The sequence below is a fragment of the Scyliorhinus torazame genome, chromosome 16, assembly GCF_047496885.1.
Source record: "Scyliorhinus torazame isolate Kashiwa2021f chromosome 16, sScyTor2.1, whole genome shotgun sequence".
NCBI lineage: Eukaryota > Metazoa > Chordata > Chondrichthyes > Carcharhiniformes > Scyliorhinidae > Scyliorhinus > Scyliorhinus torazame.
The window spans coordinates 141,653,538-141,667,642 of record NC_092722.1 but is presented as its reverse complement, the minus strand read 5'-3'; the positions used below and the strand labels follow the sequence as shown (position 1 = coordinate 141,667,642).

General features: G+C 56.3%; 1 protein-coding gene and 1 long non-coding RNA gene across 2 annotated transcripts in view; one reads left to right on the top strand and one right to left on the bottom strand.

Moving 5' to 3' along the window:
- Window positions 1-14,105, top strand: part of jakmip3 (Janus kinase and microtubule interacting protein 3) — a 569,034-nt gene that overhangs the window by 493,285 nt on the left and 61,644 nt on the right. The window lies entirely within an intron of this gene.
- Window positions 7,414-9,070, bottom strand: LOC140392428 (uncharacterized). The gene is made up of 3 exons (XR_011935346.1): window positions 8,920-9,070; window positions 8,784-8,810; window positions 7,414-7,608 (listed from the first exon to the last, which is right to left on the bottom strand). It is a non-coding gene; the product is annotated as an uncharacterized lncRNA (long non-coding RNA).

Genomic DNA, 14,105 nt, shown 5'->3' with positions numbered 1-14,105 from the left:
GAGGAGACTCCGGATGAGCCGGGAAACCGTGGCACACATCTGCCACCTGCTGGCACACCTGTCACCGCGTGGCACTGGCGGGGGACACCCTCTCCCCGTGTCCGTCAAGGTTACGGTGGCCCTGAACTTTTATGCAACGGGGTCATTCCAGGCACCGAGTGGGGACCTGTCCGGCATATCGCAGACATCGGTGCATCGGTGCATCCGGGCAGTGACAGATGCCCTTTATGCCATGGCGCACCGCTACATCCACTTCCCCGTGGACCGGGCCAGCCAAGATGCCCGGGCTGTGGGCTTCTCTGTCGTTGCCGGGTTCCCCATGGTCCAGGGCGCGATCGATGGGATGCACGTCGCCGTGCGGCCACCTGCAGAGAACAGGGCCGTGTTCACTAATAGGAAGGGGACCTATTCGATGAACGTACAGGTGGTCTGCGACCACCGCATGATGATCCTGCACGTCTGCGCCCGTCACCCAGGCAGTGTACACGACTCATTCGTGTTGTCGCGGTCATCCATCCCCGGCATGTACGAGGGACGCCATCCCTGGCTGAGGGGCTGGTTGCTGGGCGACAGGGGCTACCCATTGCGATCGTGGCTGATGACGCCTATACGGAGGCCACGCAATGAGGCGGAGAACCGCTACAATGATGCCCATGTAGCGACAAGGGGAGAGATCGAGAGGTGCTTTGGCGTGCTGAAGATGCGTTTCAGGTGCCTGGACCTCTATGGGGGCGCCCTCCAGTATCGGTCAGATAGGGTCGGCCGCATCATTGTGGTGTGCTGCGTCCTGCACAACATAGCCCAGCAGAGGGGCGATGTGCCGCAGGCAGAGGAAGGCGGAGTGGAGGAGCAGCAGGAAGAGGCGCAGTCCTCCCCAGATGAGGGGGATGGGGCCAATGGTCAGGGCAGACGGGGTAGACACAGGCGGGTGGCTGTCCACCGTTACCGGCTGGCCCAGCGGGCACGGGACAGACTGATAGATGCCCGCTTCACTGACTAGATGGGCGTGGGAATCGGGTAGTATGGCCACAGACCGCACACCATGGCAACAGCCGACCACCCACACCCCCCACCCACCCAGCACCCTCACCCCCCTCCCCAACCCCACACACCCCACCTGCATGCACACCACCCCCCCCCCAATTGCCGATCCACCGGCGGCACAACGGGCCGGGCTCACCCAGTTGCGGGTGGACGCGTGTCTATCGCAGGCCATGGAGGATGATGACAACCCGCCTCCGATGAGCTCCTGGCTCTACATCGTTGGACTATGTCTGACCCATGGCCACAGTACCACCATCCACCCGGACCATCCCTGCATGCGGCTGTGACACTGCAGCGCACGGTTCCGTCCTCTGCCCGGGGGATGTTGATGGCGGCCCAGGGGGAAGGGGGCAGACTCACCTGGGGCTGAGGTAAGACCACCCCTCACACACACACTTGCGCTCAACGTACATGACACGCCCGCACACTTTGGACAGAGCACAAAGGCAGCTTCGGTAGGTGTAACATTGACTTTAATAACCAAAGGAGTTCATGGACGTGCCCTAGCCCCTAAAACTCATCTGTGCCCTGCACCCGTGCCAACTTACTCAGTGTCTAATTGTTTGGCCTTACGGGCCCTTTGACTACGTCTACGTGGTTCCCCAGACGGTACAGCAGAACTGGAGGTGGACTCCTGTGATTCCTGCCCTCTGACATTGGATCCCTTTGGCGGCCGTTTCCTGGGGCGTCCTGGCCTAGATGGGCCAGGCTGCGGCCCGGGCGACTGGGATGGCGAGCTGCCAGCCTGTCCTGCCCGTTGCCCACCCGATGCACCTGGGACGGAAGGGGGGGGAGTCCGAGGTGTCGCGGTGTACCGGACCTCCCCTACAGAGGGAGCCGGGACGGACCACACCACCTCCTCCTCCCTCGGGGTGCCCGATGGCCCCCAGACCTCTACATGGGTGGGGGATGCGAACGGACTGGCCATCCGACGCGCCCCCGACATCTGGCACTGCCAGTCCTGGAGGCCCGTGCTGGTATCGACAGGGGTCTGCAGGTTTGCAGCCATGGAGCCCAGGGGGTTGTCAAACCCTGTCTGTGACAGTGCGACGCCGGCTCGCACATGGCCACTGGCGCCGATGCCCTCAGCGATGGCCTGCTGAGACTGGGCCATGGCCTGCTGAGACTGGGCCATGGCCTGCTGAGACTGGGCTATGGCGTTGAGTGCCTCTGCCATCTGGCGCTGGCACTGGCTCATGGCCTCCTGTGAGAGGGCAGCCATTTCCTGGGCCACAGACGCCGCCTGCACGGAAGGCCCCAGGCCTCGCAAACCGTTCCCCATGTCTGTCCCAGGTAGGGGTGTCCTGGGTAGTGCTGTCCCGGGTAGGGGTGTCCTGGGTAGTGGTGTCCCGGGTAGGGATGTCCTGGGTAGTGGTGTCCCGGGTAGGGGTGTCCTGGATAGTGGTGTCCTGGGTAGTGGTGTCCTGGCTCGGATGTGACGGGGGCCTGTGGCTGCCCCCCTCATCGCTGGGTGGTCGCTCCCGCACGTGACGGGGGTGTCGTCTCCCTGTTGCTCCAGGTCTCTCCGTCTCCCGTGGTGTGCGAGGGGCATCCTGCGGGCGTCGCATGCTGGAGGGTGCGGGTCTCTCCGTCTCCTGTGGTCTCCGAGAGGCATCCTGCGGGCGTCGCATGCTGGAGGGTCCGGGTCTCTCCGTCTCCCGTGGTGTGCGAGGGGCATCCTGCGGGCGTCGCATGCTGGAGGGTGCGGGTCTCTCCGTCTCCTGTGGTCTCCGAGGGGCATCCTGCGGGCGTCGCATGCTGGAGGGTCCGGGTCACTCCGTTTCCCTTGGTGTGCGAGGGGCATCCTGCGGGCGTCGCATGCTGGAGGGTCCGGGTCTCTCCGTCTCCCGTGGTGTGCGAGGGGCATCCTGCAGGCGTCGCATGCTGGAGGGTGCGGGTCTCTCCGTCTCCTGTGGTCTCCGAGGGGCATCCTGCGGGCGGTGTGCATCTGCGGGGATGGGTGCCTGGACGTTTGGTCCTGCGATACACAATGAAGCATGCATGGTTAGACATCAGGCAGTGATCAGGTGATACGGGGGAGGGGGATATAGGGGAGGGGGATATGGGGACGGGCTGTTGATGGCTCACTTGCTCGTGGGCCCCTGACCTCTGCATCAGCAACCTCCCGGTCCTCAGGTCCGCCAGCCAGTTCCAGGGCCCTTTCCTCGTGTATGGTCAGTGGCCTCTCATCAGCGGGCCCTCCTCCAGTCCTCACATGCTCCCTATTGTTGTGTGCGCGCTTCTCCTGTGGGGGGGGGGGGGGGGGGGCGGTGGTGGCAGGGGTAAAAGGCAACAGTGTTAGGCAGGTATATGAATGCACGCCATCGGTTGCGCGTGCATTGCAGAGGTTAAGGTTAGGGCTGGATTCACTTGGGGATATGGGGGAGGGGGGGATATGGGGGAGGGGGGATATGGGGGAGGGGGGATATGGGGGAGGGGGGGATATGGGGGGGGGGGATATGGGGGAGGGGGGATATGGGGGAGGATATGGGGGAGGGGGGATATGGGGAGGCTCACCCTGCCTGCTCTGACGAGGTCGTTCACCTTCTTGTGGCACTGGGTGCCTGTCCGTGGTGTCAGGGCCACAGCGGTGACGGCCTCTGCCACTTCCCTCCACAGACGCCGGCTGTGGCGTGGGGCAACTCTGCGGCCGTGCCCGGGATACATGGCGTCCCTCCTCTGCTCCACCGCGTCCAGGAGCGCCTCCACATCGCGTGACTCGAACCTCGGGGCTGAGCGACGGCCAGCCATCAAGTCGGGTGTTGCAGTCGGCTGTTCCGGTCGGGTGGGTGGGAGCTGCGCGGCCTTATGAGCCGTCACGCCGTGCAGCGCGTATGACGCTGCACGGCGTGAACCACTGCGCAAGCGCGGATCCCGTTACGTCGCTGCTAGCCCATTTCGGGCCGCAGACTATCGGCCCATTTTTATGACGTGACGCAAGTGGGATTTGCGCCGTTTTTTGCGCCGATCGGAGGACTTTCCGCCGATAATGGAGAATTTCGCCCAGGGTCCCGTACCTCTAAATGGATGAAAATGAGTCATTAAGACCCATTTGCATTCAGTTACATCCTCCTGCTGGCATGTGGTCGTGAATCCCGACTACGGTGCAAATGGGAGTCAGCGCATTGTATTCTGATGCCAATCCCGATTTTTCCTGATGCCCAATTCTCTGTTCCGTTGGGAAACACACTTCAGGCATCGGAGAATCCAGCCCAATTTTATTTATCAACATAGGGGGCGCGGTTCTCCGACCCCCCACCGGGTCGGAGAATCGCCGGGGGCCGGCGTGAATCCTGCCCCCGCCGTGTCGCGAATTCTGCGACACCGGATGTTCGGCGGAGCGGGAATCACGCCGGTCGGCGGACATCGCGCCGATTACGGAGAATTCTGCCCAGGAAGCCTCAGTCTTCCATGTCCATATACTTTCACCTGTTACACTTTTCTGCAGGTGTCATTACAGAATAATAAAGGGCAAGGACTCTAACTGTATATTTTTCCACCCTGGTAAAAGACCCTCAAGATGACGGGAGTATACCTATTCAGCTTCACACTTAGCCAAGGTCCCTATTTATGTGATTGACATCAGAGAAATGTAGGAACAGTAATATCCATTTCGCCTCTCAAGCCTGTTCTGCAATGCAGTGAGATCATGGCTAACCTGTCACCGAGCTGCATATGTCCACCTTTGTCTCATATCCCTTAATATCTTTCGTTAGAAATCTGGGGCAAAATTCTACGGTATCGGCGCGATGTCCGCCGACTGGCACCCAAAACGGCACAAATCAGTCGGGCATCGCGCCGCCCCAAAGGTGCGGAATGCTCCGCATCTTGGGGGGCCGAGCCCCAACATTAAGGGGCTAGGCCTGCACCAGACAAATTTCTGCCCCGCCAGCTGGCGGAAAAGGCCTTTGGTGCCCCACCAGCTGGCGCGGAAATGACATCTCCGGGCAGCGCATGCGCGGGAGCGTTAGCGGCCGCTGACGGCATTCCCGCAAATGCGCAGTGGAGGAGTCTCTTCCGCCTCCGCCATGGTGGAGACCGTGGCGAAGGCGGAAGGGAAAGAGTGCCCCCACGGCACAGGCCCGCCCGCGGATCGGTGGGCCCCGAACGCGGGCCAGGCCACCGTGGGGGCAGCCCCCGGGGCCAGATCGCCCCGCGCCCCTCCCAGGACCCCGGAGCCCGCCCGCGCCGCCTTGTCCCGCCGGTCAAGGTAGGTGGTTTAATCTACGCCGGCGGGACAGGCATACTAGCGGCGGGACTTCGGCCCATCCGCGCCGGAGAATCACGGGGGGGGCCCGCCAACCGGCGCGATTCCCGCCCCAGCCGAATATCCGGTGCCGGAGAATTCAGCAACCGGCGGGGGTGGGATTCACGCCAGCCCCCGGCGATTCTCCGACTCGGTGGTGGGTTGGAGAATCTCGCCCCAGGAGTGTAATGGAATACTCTCTACTCACGTCGAAGAGTACAGTTCCAAAAACACTTAGGAAGCTCAACACCATCCAGAGCAAAGCATCTCGCTTAATCACCACCCGATCCATCTTAAATATTCAGTTCCTCCACCACCAGCAAATTAGCAGCAGTGTGTTCCATACTATGCACCAAGGCTCCTTCAACAACACTTTCAAACCCATGACCTCTAGCACCTAGAAGGACAAGGGCAGCAGATGCATGGCGACACCACCACTTACAAATGCCCCTCCAAGCTTCACACCACCCCACCTAGAATTATTTCACCATTCCTTTGGTGATGCTGGGTCATAAATCATGGAACTCCCCAGCAATGTGGGTATAGGACACTGGGTGTACTACACTTGGGGCGAAATTCTCCGTAATCGGCGCGATGTCCGCCGATCGGCGCCAAAAATGGTGCAAATCAGTCCGGCATCGCGCCGCCCCAAAGGTGCGGAATCCTCCGCATCTTGACCGGCCGAGCCCTAACCTTGAGGGGCTAGGCCCGTGCCGGACTGAGTTCTGCCCCGCCAGCTGGCGGGAAAGGCCTTTGGTGCCCCGCCAGCTGGCGCGGAAATGACATTTCAGGGCGGTGCATGCGCGGGAGCGTCAGCGGCCGCTCACGGCATCCCCGTGCATGCGCAGTGGAGGGGGGTCTCTTCTGCCTCTGCCATGGTGGAGACCGTGGTGAAGGCGGAAGGAAAAGAGTGCCCCACGGCACAGGCCCGCCCACGGATCGGTGTGCCCCGATCGCGGTCCAGGCTACTGTGGGGGCACCCCCCGGGGCCAGATCGCCCCGCGCCCTCCCCAGGACCCCGGAGCCCGCCCGCGCCACCTTGTCCCGCTGATAAGAGAGGTGGTTTAATCCACGCCGGCGAGACAGGCATTCTAGCAGCGGGACTTTGGCCTATCTGGGCCGGAGAATCGCCGGGGGTGGCCCGCCAACCGGCGCGGCGCGATTCCCGCCCCCGCTGAATCTCCGGTGCCGGAGAATTTGGCAACCGGCAGGGGCGGGATTCACGCCAGCCCCCGGTGATTCTCTGACCCGGCGGGGGGTTGGAGAATCTCGCCCTTGGTATACTACACCAAAGTTTATGGAACCATACGGTTTATGCAACAGTTGAACAAGATGGCTCTCCACCACCACCTTCTCAAGGGCAATGGGCAACCTTACCAGTGACGCCCTACTCACATGAAAGAATAATATCTATATATATTTCCAGCCTAGGGTGAGTGCCTGTGTGTAGTTTGCACTTTCTCCTTGGGTCTGCGTGGGCTTGTTTCCTCCCACAGTCCAAAGATGTGCAGGTTAGGTTGATTGGCTATGCTACATTACCCCTTAGTGTCCAAAGGTTAGGTGGGGTTACTGGGTTACGGGGATAGGGTAGAGGTGTGGACATAAGTAGGGTGCTCTTTCAATGGCCGGTATAGACTCGATGGGCTGTATAGCCTCCTTCTGCACTGTAAATTCTATGATTCTATGAGCTGTTTTCTTTGTTTCTTTTGTTGAGCTGGGACATTTTCTGTTGACAAAACTTTAGGATTATAAGATTTATGGTCACTTGCCAATGTTCATGTACATTGCCTGGCAAGCAAGACAGCATTCTGTTAAATTATTGGATAAATCTCAATACATCAAGTCCTCCTCATAAGTCACCCCACTCTAAGATGTTTCGTTTCAAAGTTATTTTCGTTTTGGATCTGGTTTCCCCGGTTAAAGTAACAATTTCCACTTTAGAGTCATTGTTTTTCATCGTCTTCCTCGCGTCATCATTTGTAGTAACATCGATCTCTGTTGGTTCTTACGCTGTCACCACCTGTTATCATTGTGCAGCAAATACCATTGTGCAACGGCTCCCTTCATGTAACATCAAGTCCTGTGACCGATCAGCCCATTTGTTAAGGAGGCTGTTGGTGCTGTACTTGAGGCAACATCAATTCAGAAAATAACCTAAAGGCATCCAAACCTTGAATTGTGGTTTTTAAGCAAAAATTGGGATTTCAATTTGATTTCAATTTTGGAGCTTCAGGAGTGCTTGCTGTGGGTGAGGCTTTTAAATAACATTTAAACATGAACCAAAAACATCCAGTAAGTGCTGCTAACGAGTGTCCCTGCTGCTGAAAAGAAAGCAAAAAAAGCCATCAGCACATCAGTGAAGTTGGATGATTTAAAATATCTTGAGGCTGGTGAATGAAATTTAATTTGAATTTATTTAGAATTTCTTTTCTATTTAGTGATTTATTTTATTTTTGAAATTATTTCAGCTAAGTATGCACAACGCTACACATGTAGTGTTCAGTATTTCAACCTGTACATTGTTTTTTTCTGGGTGAGAATCGTCTGTCGGAACCTAACTCCAGCTTTAACATTGATTCCTATGGGAACTCATGATTCACATCAAGTTGTTTAGCTTTCAGTGGTGATTTCCAGGAACCCAACACTTAAACCAGGGACTTATTGTATATAAATCAAGACAATAGGAAGTAGTGTTTAATTGATTGATAGTTCCCTTCCCTCATGATTGGAAAATGCATACATTATTTTGGCCCCAAAATTGTTCCACTGTACAATTGTATCGCTAAAGTATGGGCAAGTATTGTACAGTGAATTAGCACATAGTTTGCAGATTTATTTATTTTCAATAGCCAAGAGGTGACCCATAGTTAGACGGCTGAAGTTTGACAATTTTTAAATTATTTGCCCTGAAAGATCAAAATACAGAGCAGTCAGGTTGTTGTTCCTGCAGAGTGATATTTAGTCAATGTCAGCTATCAAATAATTTTTTTTCCCCCATACCCAGTAGAGTCCCCGTCTACAAATTTTCAAGATCAAAACAGCTCCTATTACCTATTCGTATAGAAAGAAAACTGAGTACATAAAAGTTTGGAAAAAAAACTCAGAGCCTTCATTCATTAACAAAGTGCTCTCTCTTACAACAGTTGACTATTAACGGATATTGACATATTCTTCGAGGAAGTCAGGAGCTTTCAAAAACAATTGCTAACCTCTAATTGAGTACTTATAAAATTTGAAACAGGACACACAAAGGGGTGAAATGCTTGTATGAATTATTCAAGAACAAAGACCGCTGGTTTTGCTTTTTTTAAACAAAGTCTTTCCATGTAAATATTTGAACTATTTTATGAAGGTTATACTGTATCTTTGTATTGATTTATAAATTATTGTACCCCGAGTACAATTGGTAGTAATAGTGAAGCAATTTTACCGTCAGCCACACGCCACAAGCTTACTTTTAATTCATTAGGAAATAAAACAGTGAAGAATTTACCCCTTGTTCAGATTCCTAGATGATCAACTGAATAACGGGAAGAAAAGTAACATTTTATTATTAGACTCTTGTGGGTGAAATTGAACTATGCAGTGTCTTCTAGTGCATGAAGTCATCATTCAATTCACTACTTCACCTCTTCCACAGCTGTCTGTCTCATTTCCTTTTGTTTAAAATGATTTTTATTACATGCAAAGTTACGGTTTATGGAACCATTTGACAAAATCCATAAGCCGTGTGAAATGTTCAAAATATTCTTTCAAAAGCTGAGGCTCGCCATCTGGACACCTTCAAAAAAAAAACAACAACCAGTTAAAAACTGTTGGAAATTTTCCGTTGCTTCCATTTTTAAGTAGTTTGCACTGTGACAAAGCTAATTAGAAGGAATGGCTTGGAGGAGTCATTGGTCCCAATTTAGTTAGAAAGATCAATTATCATACTCATGGCTAAAACCAATAGACTCTGAATTAATGATTTTATTGGCTGATGTTAATTCAGCTTGCTTACACTATCAAAATCAGTACATCATCCAAATCAGAATTCAACAACGTTACAGAACCGGCGCAAAACTGGAAGTTTAAACCACAGAAGAAGGCCATTCAGCCCTTTATCTCTTTACTCTGCACCATTTCCATAGTTTCTGTTCAAAATGGTTGTCTACACTTTCTTTAAAAATGTGATGGCCTCTCACTGAATTACTCCCCCGGCAAGACATTCCGTGTTTCAAAAATTCTGTATAAGGCATTGGGCAGAATTTTACCATTTCTTTTCAAAGTGTTGTCTGGCGGTTGTCGGGTTTTCCTGCTGTATTTTCAAACACTGAGAGAAAAAAATAGAAGGGGCGGGACCCACGACATCTATCTGATGAGGCGGGTTCTGAGTGTGAGGCAGGATACAAGGGGTTGATAGGCGTTAATGAGAGTTTGGTGTGGGCCTACACTAGATTTTTGTGAACATTTTCATTGCTTTCTTTTGAGGTTTCGGCATATTGACTGGACTTTTCAGGACATTTCAGTTTTGTAAAACCTCTCTTGAGACTTTCAACACATTGATGCCTACAGTGCATGGGTCAGCCCCATTTATATCTCAATAGATGGATATTGTTTACTCAGCAGGGGGCATTTCCTCTGAGGAGAAGGAGAGGGGACGAAGAGAGAGGAATCCAGGTGGTTGCAGGTCTAACCTCAGAGGAGAGGCGCAGGCACAGGGTGTTCAGGTCTGGCAGGGTTGGCAAGAAGGGCAGGTACGCAGAAGATGCCTCTATCCAGCTGCCAGGGTCTATAGGCAGCGATCCGACAATCACAACATGACAGAGGCCCAGTGACGCAACAGGCTTTGCCTTTCAAGGGAGACCGTCACTTCCATATATCAGATGATTGAGCCAGAGATAGTCTCCAGCAGTGCGGGCAGACACCCATTTCCTGTGGCTCTCAAGGCCTTAATTTTTATACCTGTGGGTTTTTCCAGGGGTCAGTGGGTGATCTTTGCGGAGTCTTTGCTTGTGCATAGCTGCGTCAAGCTGGTGATTGTGCTATGTTCAGACCAAACCAATCAGGCTGAGTGAACCAGAGGCTTTGCAGCTACAGAGGGTTCCCCCGCATCCAGGGTGCCATTAGTTGCACCCATTTAGCCATCAACGTGCCAACCAGTCAGCTGAATGCTTTTATCAATAGGAAGGGGTATCACTCAATAAATGTTCCGGTAGTGAGTGGCCACAGGACTCATGGGCGAAATTCTCCGTTATTAACGCAAAGTCCGCCGATCGGCGCCAAAAACGGCGCAGATCCGACCTGCATCATGCCACCAAAAACGTCGCGAAGTCTCCGGCCCGGAATGGACGGGATCCGCGCTTGCTCACATGGTTCACGCCGTGTGGTGACATACACGCTGCACGGCGTGACGGCTCATAAGAACGCGGTGCTCACCCCCACCCGACCGGAACACCCGACCAGAACGCCCGACCGGATGGCAGCCCGCCGCTCAGCCCCGAGGTTCCAGTCACGGGATGTGGAGGCGCTCCTGGACGCAGTGGAGCGGAGGAGGGAGGCCCTGTATCCCGGACACGGCCGCAGAGTTGCCCCACGCCACAGCCAGCGTCTGTGGAGGGAGGTGGCAGAGGCCGTCACCGCTGTGGCCCTGACACCACGGACAGGCACCCAGTGCCACAAGAAGGTGAACGACCTCGTCAGAGCAGCCAGGGTGAGCCTCCCCCCCTGCCCGATATCCATATCCCCCATTTCCCCCCTACCCCATATCCCCCTGCCCCCATATCCCCCCTCCCCCATATCTCTCATATCCCCCCTCCCCCATATCCCCCCTCCCCCATATCACCCCTCCCCATGTCCCCCATATCCCCCCTCCCCATATCCCCCCTCCCCCATATCCCCCCTCCCCCATATCCCCCATATTCCCCCTCCCCCATGTCCCCCATATCCCCCCTCCCCATGTCCCCCATATCCCCCTCCCCCATATCCCCAAGTGAATCCAGCCCTAACCTTAACCTCTGCAATACACGCGCAACCGATGGCGTGCATTCATATACCTGTCTAACACTGTTGCCTTTTACCCCTGCCACCCGCCCCCCACAGGAGAAGCGCGCACACAACACCAGGGAGCATGTGAGGACTGGAGGAGGCCCCGCTGATGAGAGGCCACTGACCGAACACGGGGAAAGGGCCCTGGAACTGGCTGGCGGACCTGAGGACCGGGAGGTTGCTGATGCAGAGGTCGGGGGCGTACTAGCAAGTGAGCCACCGACAGCCTGTCCCCATATCCCCCCTCCCCTATATCCCCCTCCCCCATATCACCTGATCACTGCCTGCGTGTCTAACCATGCATGCTTCATCGTGTATCGCAGGACCAAACGTCGAGGCCCTCATCCCCGCAGATGCAGACCGCCGGCATGATGCCCCTCGGAGGCCACAGGAGACGGAGGGACCCGGACCCGCCGGCATGCGACGCCCGCAGGATGCCCCTCGCACACCACGGGAGACGGAGAGACCCGGACCCTCCGCCATGCGACGCCCGCAGGATGTCCCTCACACACCACGGGAGACGGAGAGAACCGGACCCTCCGGCATGCGACTCCCGCAGGATGTCCCTTGGAGACCACTGGAGACGGAGAGACCTGGAGCAACAGGGAGACGATGCCCCCGTCTCGTGCGGGTGCGACGCCGCAGGCGTGTGCCACCCAGCGACGAGAGGGGCAGGCACCCGCCCCCGTCACAGCCGAGCCAGGACACCACAACCCAGGACACCCCTACCCAGGACACCCCTACCCGGGACAGCACTACCCAAGAAAACGAAATACCGGACAGTGACACAAATTGGATGGGTGGAGACGAACCGCCACCCCAAAGTGCCATGGACTCAGAGTGGGACGAAGAGCACGACACAACGCCACTGCTGTCACCAACACCAACCACCATCGCAGAAACAGTCACCTCGGTTGGGCACTTTAGTGATGAGGCGTCTGGGACACTCACTGGTGCGTACAACACAGCCGTCCCGGTACAGCAGGTGGAGGTAGGAGCAGCAGAGGGCCGGGCGGTCGGAGGACAGCCCAGCCCAAGCGAACATCTGCCGCCCAGATGGATCCCGGGTTACTGGAGTTAGCACACCCACCCATAGATCCGATGCAACCACCGAACCGGAGATGAGCGAAGAGGGTGACGGCCGGCTTGCGGCGGCTGCAGTCGCAGGTGGAGGAGTCCACCCGTGTCCAGGAGCTGGGAGTGGTGCCACCCAGGCCGACACCGCACGGGTGGCGTCTGCGGTGGAGGCAATGGGTGCGACGGTGTCAGATATGGGGAACGGTTTGCGAGGCCTGGGGCTTTCCGTGCAGGCGGCGTCTGTGGCCCAGGACATGGCTGCCCTCTCACAGGAGGCCATGAGCTAGCGCCAGCGGCAGATGGCAGAGGCGCTCAACGCCATAGCCCAGTCTCTGCAGGCCATGGCCCAGTCTCAGCAGGCCATGGCCCAGTCTCAGCAGGCCATGGCCCAGTCTCTGCAGTCCATGGCCCAGTCTCAGCAGGCCATGGCCCAGTCTCTGCAGTCCATGGCCCAGTCTCAGCAGGCCATCGCTGAGGACATCGGCGCCAGTGGCCATGTGCGAGCTGGCGTCGCACTGTCGCAGACAGGGTTCGACAACCCCCTGGGCTCCATGGCTGCAAACCTGCAGACCCCTGTCGATAACAGTGCGGGCAGACACCCATTTCCTGTGGCTCTCAAGGCCTTAATTTTTATACCTGTGGGTTTTTCCAGGGGTCAGTGGGTGATCTTTGCGGAGTCTTTGCTTGTGCATAGCTGCGTCAAGCTGGTGATTGTGCTATGTTCAGACCAAACCAATCAGGCTGAGTGAACCAGAGGCTTTGCAGCTACAGAGGGTTCCCCCGCATCCAGGGTGCCATTAGTTGCACCCATTTAGCCATCAACGTGCCAACCAGTCAGCTGAATGCTTTTATCAATAGGAAGGGGTATCACTCAATAAATGTTCCGGTAGTGAGTGGCCACAGGACTCATGGGCGAAATTCTCCGTTATTAACGCAAAGTCCGCCGATCGGCGCCAAAAACGGCGCAGATCCGACCTGCATCATGCCACCAAAAACGTCGCGAAGTCTCCGGCCCGGAATGGACGGGATCCGCGCTTGCTCACATGGTTCACGCCGTGTGGTGACATACACGCTGCACGGCGTGACGGCTCATAAGAACGCGGTGCTCACCCCCACCCGACCGGAACACCCGACCAGAACGCCCGACCGAATGGCAGCCCGCCGCTCAGCCCCGAGGTTCCAGTCACGGGATGTGGAGGCGCTCCTGGACGCAGTGGAGCAGAGGAGGGAGGCCCTGTATCCCGGACACGGCCGCAGAGTTGCCCCACGCCACAGCCAGCGTCTGTGGAGGGAGGTGGCAGAGGCCGTCACCGCTGTGGCCCTGACACCACGGACAGGCACCCAGTGCCACAAGAAGGTGAACGACCTCGTCAGAGCAGCCAGGGTGAGCCTCCCCCCCTGCCCGATATCCATATCCCCCATTTCCCCCCTACCCCATATCCCCCTGCCCCCATATCCCCCTCCCCCATATCTCTCATATCCCCCTCCCCCATATCCCCCCTCCCCCATATCACCCCTCCCCCATGTCCCCCATATCCCCCCTCCCCATATCCCCCCTTCCCCATATCCCCCCTCCCCCATATCCCCCATATTCCCCCTCCCCCATGTCCCCCATATCCCCCCTCCCCATGTCCCCCATATCCCCCTCCCCCATATCCCCAAGTGAATCCAGCCCTAACCTTAACCTCTGCAATACACGCGCAACCGATGG